Source organism: Delphinus delphis, chromosome 16 (genome assembly GCF_949987515.2).
Source record: "Delphinus delphis chromosome 16, mDelDel1.2, whole genome shotgun sequence".
In the NCBI taxonomy this organism is placed as follows: Eukaryota; Metazoa; Chordata; class Mammalia; order Artiodactyla; family Delphinidae; genus Delphinus; species Delphinus delphis.
In genome coordinates, this window is record NC_082698.1 from 6,252,099 (window position 1) to 6,266,373 (window position 14,275).

The 14,275-nt window shown below is 47.6% G+C and overlaps 1 protein-coding gene across 1 annotated transcript in view; it reads left to right on the forward strand.

Moving 5' to 3' along the window:
- Positions 1 to 14,275, forward strand: part of ADAM12 (ADAM metallopeptidase domain 12) — a 386,817-nt gene that overhangs the window by 307,624 nt on the left and 64,918 nt on the right. The window lies entirely within an intron of this gene.

Here is a 14,275-nt window from a genome sequence, read left to right on the forward strand (position 1 = left end):
ATGCAAAACAGAGGTCAAGCTACGGAGACTGGTCCACATAGCACTGCTCCCTGAATATCCAGTTTGGGGGAAGTGAACGGAGGCAGACTTGACTTTGACCCTAGAGATTACTGGGGATGTATCTTTCACCAGTCAGCGGTGTGAGCTGGGTGCGGTTATACCCATTTTAAGGCTGAGGAGCAGAAAGTTAAATGAATTGCCTACGTTTTCAAAACTACCCAAGTTGGGCTTCCCTGGTGGCGCAGTGGTTGAGAGTCCTCCTGCTGATGCAGGGGACGCAGGTTCGTGCCCCGGTCCGGGAAGATCCCTATATGCCGCAGAGCGGCTGGGCCCGTGAGCCATGGCCGCTGAGCCTGCGCGTCCGGAGCCTGTGCTCCGCAACGGGAGAGGCCACAACAGTGAGAGGCCTGCGTACTGCAAAAAAAAAAAACTACCCAAATGGAAGCCCCAAGACGTTAGGCTGAGTCACCAGGAGCCGAACCTCTGACTTTCCACCTTCCTATTACTTACCTCAAATAAAAATGTGCAGCAGCTGTAAACCTCAGGAAGAGGAGAAGGGCATCTATCCTGGGGTATTAGAGAAAGATGTGCTGGCTTCCCACCGCAGGCTCCGAGGGAGCTCCGTGGTCCAGACTGAGGCTGAGATTGGGGCAGCCGCGCCATGCTGCCTCCCGGGGGTCCTCACCATGTGGAGGTCACCTCGGCTGTATGTGCCGTGTTCAGGCTCCAGGCGGGAACTGAAGCCTTCTCAGTACAGAGCTTTGTCCCTGTGTGACTTCTGGGAAGCAGGAAGGCTGGCCCATTTTTAAGCCATTTAGTTCTGCAAATCTCCTTCAACTTAGGTTACAACAGCAGAGAATTATTTCCTGTCATTGCTCGTTAATCCAGCATTTTATTTGTGGTAGAACATGTGTGAAAACATTGCCGCTGAAATTCTGCCAATCCCTCCCCACTTACACACACACACACACACACACACACACACACGGCTTCCTCCTTTCCCCAGGACTTTTGGCACAGAGGCCACAGAGTGAGGTCAAGGGTAAATTCTGGGCCTGTCTGTGACCAACAGTATTCAGAAGGACCCGCTTTAAGCTCTACTAGGTCAGGAATTTTGTCTGTTTTGTTCATTGCTGAAGCCCCAGCACCTGGAACATATAGTAGATTTCAGTAAATTCTTCTTGACTGAAAGGATGAGTGGATGGATAGATGGATGGATGGGTGGATGGATGGGTGGGAGGGTGAGTGGATGGATGGATGGGAGGGTGAGTGGATGGGTGGATGACTGAGTGAGCTGATAGCAGATGGATAAATGGTAGTGGGCGGCTGGATGGATGGACAGATGGAGGGTGATTCCAGCACAATCAGATGTGTGCAGAGTGAAGCCACATTTCACCTTTCGTGTAATGGCTACACTTCTAAGGAGAAGGTTCGGAGACCGTTGTCTTTTATACTATGGCGTTTGCTGTAGCATGGCCATTTTCGTTTATTTTATATTCCACATCATCTACAATGGAGTTACGGTAACTCACAAGAACAGAAACAATACAATAAAGAGAAAAACGAAAGCAAAGTAAAAAAGAATAAGGACTGAGAAACCCCAGGTAAATAGGGGGCTGAGTCCATTGTTTTTTGTTTTTTTTTTAAACTCCATGGAGACCAAGGAGCAATTTACTTTCAAAAGGTGGACTTCTTCTATAAGTGACTTCTCCTGCAAGCCTGGGCTTAATTTAGCTAAAGTAGGAGGTGGGAAGTTAAAAATATAAAAACTAAAAGTAGTTGTAAGAGTAAGACCCTGTAGACCTCACAGATTACTCTCCAGTTTACAAAGAGCTTTCACATCTCCTTTCTCATTTAACTGTCACAGTTCTAAGAGGAAAGGGCAGATACAATCACCTCCATCATACAGATGAGAAAACTGAGGTTCAGAAAGGCCGGAGGCCCCACGGTTGGTCAGGGCCAGACTCAAGATGATCAGCCCACAGCCTCTGGCTCCTGCCTCTGGCCTATCCCCTGGCCCCTGTGAGGAAAGGAACCTTCGGTTCCCAATCCCCTGGGGCAGCGGGAGGGGAACGGGGACATGGGTGCCAGTCTTCACGGCTCTTGAGTTTCAGGCTGACCTGATGGCCAGCCCAGCATCAGGAGCTCAGTGAGGTAAGAACAGGGCCAAAAAAGACTTCAGCCCTCGTTGGGTGGCTTGGAAGTATCTACCATGACCACTTTTCCTATCATGTTTGATTAAAAGTGTTGCAGACTTGCAGAGTCAGCAGATGCAACGGGCATGACCTATACAGGTCTGTCTCCTGGGGCAGGAGGAGAGGGCGGAACTATCTTGCTGTGTAAACTGCCCTCTGTTAACCCCTGAATCTGTTTATGTCTGCCAGAACCTCATCCCCGACCAGCCCCACGCAGAGACAGCGCCTCTTCCTGTGATGAAGCTGAGAAGCCAGTCTGACACTGCCTCTGATGGGCTAGGCTCCTTTAGTGGGGTGCAGGTGCCCTGCCCTGAGTCCCCTGCCTTTAGGGACTGGGCTCGGGAGGAAACAGCCGTCAGAGCACAGAAGCGAAAGATCTTTCTTTTTTTTTTTTCTTTTTTTGCTGTACGCGGGCCTCTCACTGTTGCGGCCCCTCCCGCTGCGGAGCACAGGCTCCGGACGCGCAGGCCCAGCAGCCATGGCTCACGGGCCCAGCCGCTCCGCGGCATGTGGGATCCTCCCGGACCGGGGCACGAACCCGCGTCCCCTGCTTCGGTAGGCGGACTCTCAACCACTGCGCCACCAGGGAAGCCCCGAAAGGTCTTTCTGATAACGCCTAGAGGCCGCCTGTGCACCTCTCAACCGACCAGGGCCTCGTTCGTCTCCTTCTTTATTAAAAATTCTGAGAAATTACATTTACACTTTAATTGGTTTCCGGGGAGGAGGAGCTGAGGTCAAAGTTCACGTGTTAAAGACATGAATTATAACGTGCCACAGATGGCTCCATTCTGGGCCCCAGGTGTTTGCTATTAACAATGGAAACGTCCTCTAAGGACGTTTTTGATCATTCGCTCCTGGCCCGGTGGTTTGCCTCGCCGTCTGCGGCCCATCTGGCAGCCCACGGGGTCAAGCGTTTGGTCCTAATGCAGTCACTTTCCATTCCTGTGGGCTCCGCCGGGGTTCCGTTCTGTCGAGTGAACCCGCGTGTTCAGGGTCACGCCGGGCACCCTTGGCCGGGCGGAGTGGGACTCGGTCCACATCCACCTCCCAGCATGACCTGGGAAGTCCTCCGGCAGAGTCCCGTGCTGTCCCGGTGGGCGACGGTTCCCTCTGCCCGCAGCTTGTTGAGACCCGCGTGAGCTCACAACCTCCCTCAGGTGTGTGCGTGGCCGCAGGTGTGCTCCATAAATCCCGCTTTCCGGCCGCCATTTCTCCTGGCCTCAAAGCCGTTCAGGGAGGTGCTCGACCGTGCCCTCCGAGTAGCCGGCAGGACCGTGGGCTCCACTGTTACCTGCACCCGACTCCAGGGAGTCAGAGATTCCTGGACCACTGCCCTCTTCCTGAATACTGATGCTGGCTCCGGGCCATTTGTGCCCTGTCACACTTGAGGCTGCCGGAGGCCTCCTGACTGCCCTTGAGGCAGTGTCGCTGCAGAGGGAAAACGCAGGCCTTCGGATCAGGAGGCTGGGTTTTCAGTCCTGACCCTGGAACCAGAGGACTGTGGCAAGCTGTCTAACTGCTCTGTGCCTCAGTTTCCTCATCTGTAAAATAGGAATGATACAATCTGACTCACCGGGCAGTCGGTGAGCAAGGATGCCCACCAGGCTTCTGGTCCACAGCAGGCCCTTGCTCGAGAATGGTAAGTGCTGTTAATATTTTTACTCATTATCCTGGATGTGCAGGACGAGATGAAGTCAAAATCCCCTGAAACGGGGTGACCTTGGGCTGCACCTCAGTCCTGCCAGGCTGCTGACCACCAGGCCAGTTGCCACGGGTGCAGACACCACTGCCTGCCCCAACAGGACATGCCTCTGGGTCACTCCTAAATTCTGTGCGTGGTGACTGCAAGCTTTTATTCCAGGGCGTAATTGTGAAAAACCTAACGGTTTTTCTCAAGATGGCCCGAGAACTTTGGGGTTAACACTTGGCCGAGCAAATCCATCCCAACCAAGACTTCTTGCACCCGTTGGTGTCCGTGGGCCCTGCGTTCCCCGAGGAAGAGAAGGTGGGGACAGTGTGAGTCTTGTGCTCCTGGAGGATCTAGGAATGCATAGAACTTGGCCCTGAACTGTGTGTTATTGTTTGCTTTTGGAAAAGCTCTTCAGGCTGATTGCAGATTTAGCGAGGAAGGGTCAGTAGGTCGCGCTGTCAGAGAACGGAGGGCGGGTCTGGTCTGTCTGTGGCCACACTGCCCTCCGACCCCCCGCCTAGCAGCTTGGCTGTGGAGGAAGGGTTCAGAAGAATACGTGCAGGGTGCTCATGTCACCAGAGCTTTGGGAAAGTCCTTTGGAAAAAGTTCCAACAACTCAGAGCCACCACAGCCAGCGGCGTGGCGGGTAACAGTCATGTAAACAGCGTCTTTGTTTGTTTGTGTTGGTTGGTGGTTTATGCTTCCTAAGCCCATGTTCTGGCTGAGCTAGAGATGGCTCGGCCCTTCCAGGATGAGCAGAGTCTTCAACACCACGTATGTATTGATGGAGGGATCCTATTAACTGCTTGATCATTCCTTTGCCTCCTGAATCGCCCTTCTCTCTAGTTGACTGGTACTTGTGGTCTTACAGTTTAAAGATTGCTACATTTTGGCTACAATTGTAATAAATTCTGCACCGTATTGGAAAATGTTTCTAAGCCCTAGAACGTACAAGGCCCTGGCAAACCGTAATTTGAAATAGCCAAAACAGCGCCTCTAAATAAGGAAGAGACACACATCTTTTTCAGGCAAGTGTTGGCAGCTGGCATCTTTGAAGTTAACCAGAGACTTTCCCATTTGTGTTTGAAGCTCATTTGTTCTCTCCCTCAGCGGGCAAGGTAGTTATTATTCCCGGCCTGCAGGTGTGAAAACTGAGGCTTGGTTTTAAAACTGAGCTTTAGTTTTAATAGATGGGGTGCTCGTACTTAGTCTTCCAGTTTCGATTCTTCTCCAGCTGCTCTGTGCCATGCGCCCCGATCGACAGTAGCCTCCCAGGCCTGCTGCCTCTGTCACTTCCACTGTCAGGAGAAAATAAAACTCCATCTCAGTCTGCAAGAAGAAATCAGTGGGAGGCGGAATGTCAGCAACATATTTCCCCAAACCAGTTATCCCTTTACCATCTAATCATTTACCAGCTGTAGAAGATGTGAGGTGTTTTTTTGTTTTTTTCAATCGATTTAAGCAGAGAAATCTGGATGGGTTCCCATCCCTGGTTTTCTGCAACGTTGGCTTTTCCTGTCACACGGTTATGTCAGCTCCAAGCTGTTCTCAGCAGCTACCCAGACTGCTCCATCCTTCTTCCTCCGGTCACTTGCCTTTCTTTGCTGCAATCTGCGTGCGGACTGTGGTCCCCCGACCCCCGCCCACCAGAGCTTGGAGCTGAGGAACCTGGATTCTTTGGGACCCAGCACACAGTTCTTAATGAGGCAGGGCGGTCAAAGGAAACATCAAGAACAGTGTGACCTGCAGCCCTGGTGAATCCAGCCTGCTTGCAGCTGCTTCCCCTAGCTGCCTAATTGCCAACAAGAAAAGATAATTCCCGGAGAGCTTTTGCAAGGCAGATGACTCCCGACTTCCACTGTCAAGATTGATAAATGGGCTTAGTACGATTCGCCCCCAAGAATACAGCCGTGAGATGCACAATAGGCTCCTACAAGAAAAGAATTTTCTGACTGCAGATGTGTCAAAGTAAAAGTAACGCCTAATAATGTTTTACTTGGCAACTTGGTGACGGGCTGAAATATTAAGCTGTGACTGCGTTTACGGTGGGAAGCCATAAGTGGCATTCCTCTTTTGAAAAGTGGGTTGTGTGTGTGTGTGTGTGTTTTCCAAAATCACCTGGTGGTTTATTTCATTGGCTTTTTATTTCTAACCTTGCATTCAGCATGGTAAACTTGCCCGCAAGCGTCCTTGGTTGGTAAATATTGGGAAAAAAGGCAGATGTGTCTAACTAAAGAGGTCACATCTGAACAGGAGCCAGGCACTCTGGCGAGGTGTCTGCAAGAAATTCTCTGCCCGTGAGCTGAAAGCAGCACTTTTTTCTGGGTCCTAGGTATAATCACTTTAAAGCATCCTTGTTGCCAAGGGAAAGTGTCATGCAGAGGGGGTTCTTTTCTGAATAATTCTCGAATTTTATTGCTTTGCACCAGCCTGTCGCTGCTATATGTCAATTCACTTAGCTGCTGTTCTGGCATATTTGGGATAATTTATGAAAAGTTAAAAAGCACGTTGTGATGAGTTTGCCAAAAACTGTAGAAGAAACTGAGGCTTTTCTTTTCAAACTACCGACCGTGGGCTACACGGGATCTGCAATGTCATGAGCAACTATATGGCCCCATTCAATGTTCTTTTCATTAACAGTCCAGGGAATAAAGCTATGAAATAAGAAAGGAACAAAATGAGCCAAAGGAAGGCAGAAGTATCGTACTTTGGAGTTTGAAACAAGTGGAAGGACCTTCAGAACAGAAACACCTTTCTGTTCACAGTCAGAACCTTTGCTGGTACCTTAATTAATACAGAGTGTGATGATTAATCAGTTAACCTGCTCTAACACTTAAAGATATTTGAAAAATTCATTTGTGATTTGAATTTGGCTTTGTGAGACAGATTCTCTTAGAATTTCTAGCACATGCCTACAATCAGATGAGGTTTCAAAACGCTGTACCTCAAGTTTTTCTTAGAAAATGGAACCGCAGGGGAAAAGAGAACCATTTCTAGTTTAAGTGCAAGAAAGCTGACCTGTAATGCACCTAGTTTGCATTTCTTATTGTTCACACAAATAGGTGTGGATTTGTCCATATATGATCCTTACAACATTTGAATTTTAAACTGAGGTCAGTTGTTCCCAAGCGTTAATTTTGATAATTTGATAAATCACCTGGACCATCAGCTAATGAATAGATAAACAAATTGTGGTGTAGTCTTACTTACAAGGGAATATTAGTCATTGAAATAAATGAGGTACTGATAGTGCCACAACGTGGATGCACCTTCATGCTGAGTGACAGAAGCCAGACATAAAAGGTCACATATCGGATGATTCCATTTATATGAAATGTCTGGACTAGGCAGATCCAGAGAGACAGAAAACAGATCAGTGGTTGACAGGGACTCTGGGGGAGAGGGGATGAGGAGTGACTGCTTCACAGGGTGCGGTTCGTTTTGGGGGCTCAGGAAAAGGTTCTGGAATTAGTGGTGATGGTTGCATAACACTGTGGATGTACTAAAAGCCGAGGGATTATATATTTTTAAGTGGTGAATTTATGTTATGTGAATTTTACCTCAGTTTAAAATGAAATCACCTGGAGAGCTTGTTAAAACAGTTGCTGGACCCCACCCCCGATTTTTTCTCAGGCGGCAGGTCGTTTGCATTTCTGGTAGGTTGCCAGGTGAAGCTGGGACCACACTTTGAGGGGCCCTGATCCAGGCAGGTGGTTTGAGTGATGGAAGGATGCCTTCTTCGTATGTAAATAAGCACATCAAGGCTGTATTGATCACTGTCAATGTTTCAGGAGTTTTACTGCAGGTGATCCAGGGCTGACATGATATCTGTAGTGAAGAACGTAAGTTTTGTAAATAACTGAACTTGGGATCAGATCTAGTCTCTGCCATCCCCTAACTGAGAACTCTTAAACAAGGGCCTTCACCTCATTTGCAAAATGGGAATAACAATACCTCTCTCACTGTGTTGTTTTAAAATGTAAATTTAAAGAAGAAAGTATAAAGAAGAAGAAAATATTACTATGAAAAAGTACCCATCGTATCTAGCTTAAAGCAGGCTCTCAAATAGTTATTCCAAAAAAGTAGTGTATGTCATCAGTTCAATATAATTATATATGTTTATATATTTTATATAATTTCTATATGAATAAATATGCATGATGCATTTATGTATGTGAATGTATTGTATTTCTAATATTTTATTTATAGGGATGGAGAGGCAGTGTGGGGAGTAGGTATGTCCAATAGTTCCCTTGGCAAAGGTCCAGCAAGGGGAGAGTGGGAAGGGTTGGGGCCATATTTTAATCATCATAGGATCCTCCTCAGAGCTTTAAATATAATAATTACTTCTCCAGTGAGTGAGTAGATGAATGAGGGAGGAGTGAACATACTATCCCAAAAGTTTCATTCTGCTATCATCAAAAGTTCAGAAGCGGGCTTCCCTGGTGGTGCAGTGGTTGGGAGTCCGCCTGCCGATGCAGGGGACGCGGGTTCGTGCCCCGGTCCGGGAAGATCCCACATGCCGCGGAGCGGCTGGGCCCGTGACCCATGGCCGCTGAGCCTGCGCGTCCGGAGCCTGTGCTCCGCAATGGGAGAGGCCACAACAGTGAGAGGCCCGCGTACCACAAAAAAAAAAAAAAGTTCAGAAGCAGAGTTGGTATCCGGGAAGCAGGGTGATGAGCAAGCATGTCCTTGGAGGCGTTCTCTTGTGTGGGCAAATTGGAGAAATAGTCTGAACAAGCATTGTGCTGATAGATCCTGTCTGTGGAGCCTGACACCGTGCTGGGGAGTGGATTCCATGTCTTGTTCAAGGTCCACTGGCCCATTTTTCATGCAAACCAATGAACTGCTCATTGAGTCCTTAAGCCAACAATTAGTGACATCTCTTGTGCACTAGGTACTGTGCAACCAGTGACCACTTAGACGTATTGTAGAAGGTGTTTAAATATGTGTAAATTAGGATTCTATTGTAATTACAGGACTCTGATATTTGGTATCATAAAATTCCCTTATCTCTTGAGAGTTGAAATCATTTATTTTTCATTGAAACATAATTGATTTACAATGATAATTTCTGCTGTACAGCAAAGTGATTTAGTTAAACATATTCATACATTCTTTTTTATATTCTTTCCCATTCTGGTTTATCTCAGGATATTGAATATAGTTCCCTGTGCTAATACAGAAGGACCTTGTTGTTTATCCATTCTCTATATAATAGTTTGCATCTGCTAACCCCGAACTCCCACTCCATCCCTCCCCCACCCCCCTTCCCCTTGGCAACTACAAGTCTGTTCTCTGTGAGTCTTTCTGTTTCATAGATTAGTTCATTTGTGTCATATTTTAGATTACACGTATAAGCGATATCCTATGGTATTTGTCTTTCTGACTTACTTCACTTAGTATGGTGATCTCTAGGTGCATTCATGTTCCTGCAGATGGCATTATTTCATTCTTTATTATGGCTGAGTAGTATTCCATTGTGTATACGTACCACATCTTTATCCATTCATCTGTCGGTGGACATTTAGGTTGTTTCCAGGTCCTGGCTGTTGTGAATAGTGCTGCTATGACCATAGGGGTGCAAGTATCTTTTTGGATTACAATTTTGTCTGGATATATGCCTAGGGGTGGGATTGTTTGATCCTATGGCTACTCTGTTTTTAGTTTTTTGAGAAACCTCCATACTGTTCTCCATAGTGACTACACCAGCTTACATTCCCACCAACAGCGTGGGAGGGCTTCCTTTTCTCCACACCCTCTCCAGTATTTGTTATCTGTAGACTTTTTAATGATGGCCATTCTGACCGGCATGAGGTGGCATCTCAGTGTAGTTTTGGTTTGCATGAAATCATTTTAGATCACTGAATTCTGCTTACTGAGGGAGGGCCATCGGTTTAGATATAGATTTTAGTTACTCTCTCCTTCCTTCCTACACACCGATCAACCAAGATGATCCCGGCAGAAGGGAGATGATGGGCAGACCCTTGCTTGTCCATCAAAATTAGTTTGCTTGGGCTTCCCTGGTGGCGCAGTGGTTGAGAATCCGCCTGCCGATGCAGGGGACACGAGTTCGTGCCCCGGTCCGGGAAGATCCCACATGCGGCGGATCGGCTAGGCCCGTGAGCCATGACCGCTGAGCCTGCGCGTTCAGAGCCTGTTGCTCCGCAACGGGAGAGGCCACAACAGTGAGAGGCCGCGTACCGCAAAAAAAAAAAAAAAAAAAAGTGTGGGGGAATAAGAGGTTGAAATTCTTATGAAAAGTATCTTTAGCCATTATCAGAGCTTGGTCCATGCAGGGCAAAGCTCCCCTCCCCCATTTAATGATGCTCCATGGTAGTCTTTTGCCATCAGCCTGACCTCCAAGGGCTTAGGGGTCTTCTCTGGGGAGGGGGTCGCCCCTCTGGGGGTGTGTTACTGACAGAAGAGCCTGCTGCTTTCTGCTGAACAAAGTCCTCGAGGCCAGTCACACCTGCCCACGCGCCTTTGCACAGTATCCTCCCTCTGCCTGGAACGTTCTTCCTCCGGATGTTCTTCCACCTCGTTCCCTCACATCCTTCTGGTGAGAGCCCCAAATGCCTTCCCCTCCGGGAAGTCTTCCCTGATCACCCTCCCTAAAAGGTCAGCACCTCGCACATCCTCTCCCCCTGGCCTGTCTTACTTTTCTCTTTAATGCTCATTCCTTGCTAATAGGTAATTGATTCCCTTATCTTCTGTATTATTCGGCTGCCCCACTAGATGGATTTGTGTATGTTTCATTCATTCCATCTCCCCAAAGCCCAGAACAATGCCTGGAACATAGTACGTATTGAATAAATATTTGCAGGATAATTGAATGATGAGTGACAGGTTACTCTGCTTTTCTTCCTCTAAAGCCTGACTTTCTCTAAGTGCCCAAATAGGGCTCAGGAATATTCTATCAGAGGGAAATAGTCACCTGTTCTCCATGATGAGAAATCATGAAAGGATGACTGCAGTAAAGATACTCTGCAGGTACAAAATGCTCCTCGGACACATTGCCGTTTGTCATCAAGAGAGGTCGTGGAGGATGGCAGAGATGTTTCTCCATCCTCACGTAGAGGTGGGAATGTTGACCGGTCCAGCCCACAGAGAGGGCAGGAAGGTGTGGGGAAGGGTCGCTGGCCTCCCCAAGGGGCCTCCCTGGGGTCCCTCTGAGCGAGTCAGAAAGGCCCAGATGGCAGGGAAAGAGGACCTATTCACATGTGCTCTGGGCACAGGAGCTGTGAGCCATGGCCGGCAGCTGCTGGAGGTTTTAATTATACTGACTTTGAAGGCAGGCGTCCTGCTGGTGAAATCGGGTTACAACGTTGCGAGGCCCGGCCCTGTGTTGTGTGTGAGTGACGGTGAGCGAGGATCAGTTTCAGTGTCGGTGAGCTCATCCACACCTCGTCTGGCATCTGAGGAGAACATTGCTGCTTTGTTGTCGCAGCAGAGGCACCTCGAGGAATTCGCGCCTGGACGCTGTTCCTCAGATCAAGGCTGCAAAGCTGTGAATTGGGTGGATGATTCTAAATGAGAGAGAACTTTAAAAGCACCTGGGGTTTGTCCTTCAACAGAATAGGAAAAAACTAAGAGAACTAGAAATGTATTATTACGCAGATAACTCGACTTCTGTCTGACCACATCCAGCACAGACGCGAAAAGAGTCGGTTTTTTGCTAACAGTTGATCTGTTCTCCTCTCCCAAATAATCTGAATTTTAAATCCTGGACTTAAACTGATCTCATTCATCTTGTTTCTATCCTTTTTTTTTTTTTTTTTTTTTTTTTTTTTTTTTTTTTTTTTGCGGTACGCGGGCCTCTCACTGTTGTGGCCTCTCCTGTTGCGGAGCACAGGCTCCGGACACGCAGGCTCAGCGGCCATGGCTCACGGGCCCAGCCGCTCCGCAGCGTGTGGGATCCTCCCGGACCGGGGCACGAACCCATGTCCCCTGAATCGGCAGGCGGACTGTCAACCACTGCGCCACTGGGGAAGCCCATCTATCCCTTTTTTTTTTAATGTCAATCCCCCCCAAAACCCAAAATGTATTTGTTGTTTTGAAAGACAGTGAGATGGGAGGGCTCGCCGGAGCTGTTCCTGGAGCTGGTTTCAGCCCTCTAATCCCCGGACGCTCGTGGGCATCTTCTCACTTGGGAAGCAGGGTGCTTGATACCCCTCTTTCACCGAGCTTCTGTTAATCTTGCTATAAACTGCTGTTAATCTTGCTTATACACCATTCCCGAGGCTTACAATTTATCCTTGTGTCTTTCCTAATTTAACATTTTCTAGAAATCAGTGCGCTCCCAGAATGAGCTGGTCAGAGCTCATCACAGCACCTGGTTGGGTATCATTGAGTGAGAATGAGGTTTAGTCTCCTGGGTCAGGCCTTGAGATAGAGCCGTCCTGGGAAATGCTTACACTGGAGAAGATTCCATTTCTTCCACTGCAAAGAGAAGTACTGCTCTCAATTCCCTGTGTGATGTACTGTCGTCTTTTCAACACAAAGCTCTTCAAATGGGCAAAATTACACTTTTTCCTGTGGCTCATCATCTGAAGCTATTCAGCATCACTTTTGATACCAGAAACAATCCCTCTGTCTGCCCAGGAAAGTTACAGAGATTTCGAAAGGAACTCTGTTACAGCACTACAGCTGAGTCCTGGTTTATTGTCTTTGTATCCAAGAGCAAGACTTGCATGTACTAATTTACTTGGAGATTAGCATTCTACTTCAGAGTTAATAACCTGAGATTGATAGAAAACACGTGGGGAGATAGCGCAGCGTTACCAGTTTGGCCCTGGAACTCATCATGATCTTGAAGTATCGCCAGACTCCATCATTGAATGGTGGCTAGTCTGCGGTCTTCAGGGAAATCTAGCAGCACGTACTGGTTTGGCCAATTGATTGGGATCCAGTTATAATGTCATCCTGTCTTCATGGGAGAGGGTGCTTGGGCTTGCTGGTCAGCAAGTCCTGCTTCCTCACCAACTAATAAAACCTGGCTTTCTGGTGTGCTTAGCCCTTACTTATGGTAATCACTGCCTAAGACCTGGGAAAGCGCATTCGTAAAAGAGTCAGATGCTTTATATATGTTAGGGACCCCTAGCTGCCATGGGAAACAAACCCCTAATTTCCAGGGGCTTTACCATCATAGAGATGTGTTTCCCTTGCATGTGACTCCATGGAGCTCTGTGCTGTCAGTGAGTCAGGACCAGGTGCTGTGTCTGGCTCGTCCCCCTCCTAGGACGTTGGACTGGTCTGAGCACAGCTGGCAGCAGGGGAGAGGAGGGAACAGCTACTTAACTACCTTCAGCCAGAAGTGACGCATGTCATTTCCCCTCTGCTAATTCCATCACCACGGATTATCACACAGCCCACCCAGGAGCAAGGTGGGTGGTACAGCCCCTCTGGACCATGGAAGGGGGAGCACGAGCTCTGCAGGGAAGTTGGCCAACTTGGCCACATCCCTATGTAGCCCTGGTTTTCGAGGCAAGGGCAGGACCTGCACTTCTGACCACCACCATTCTCTTAGAGCTGTGCCTGGGGAGACAGTGGTTTGCCCTTTCTAGGCCCAAACCAGTATCAGCCGGCCCTGACCCACCATGGGGATTGTGTCTGTGAAGCTGTGGAGTTGATAAGCTCAGTCATTTGTACCTTCCCCCTCCCTCGGGATAATGATTGCCTTTATTATTTTCTTTTTAACTGAAGTATAGTTGATTTACAATGTTATGTTAGTTTCTAGTGTACAGCACAGTGATTCAGTTACATATACTTTTTCACATTCTTTTCACTTACAGGTTATTACAAGGTATCGAATATAGTTGCCTGTGCTCTACAGTAGGTCCTTGTTTATCTATTTTATATATAGTAATTTGTATCTGCTAATCCCAAACTCCTACTTTATCTCCCCCTGCCTTTCCCCTTTGGTAACCATAAATTTGTTTTCTGTGTCTGAGTCTGTTTCTGTTTTGTAAATAAGTTCATTTGTATCACTTTTTAGATTCCAAGTATAAGTGATATCAGATGATATTTGTCTTTCTGTCTGACTTACTTCACTTAGTATGATAATCTCTAGGTCCATCCATGTTGCTGCAAATGGCATTATTCTTTTCATGGCCGAGTACTATTCCATTGTATATGTCAATATATATGTACCACATCTTCTTTATCCACTCATCTGTAGATGGACACTTAGGTTGCTTCCATGTCTTGGCTATTGTAAATAGTGCTACTATGAAAATTGGGGTGCGCGTATCTTTTTGAATTGGTTTTCATCTTTTCTGGATATATGCCCAGGAATGGGATTGCAGGATCATATGGTAGCTCTATTCTTAGTTTTTTGAGGCATCTCCATACTGTTTTCCATAGTGGCTGCACCAGCTTACATTCCCAC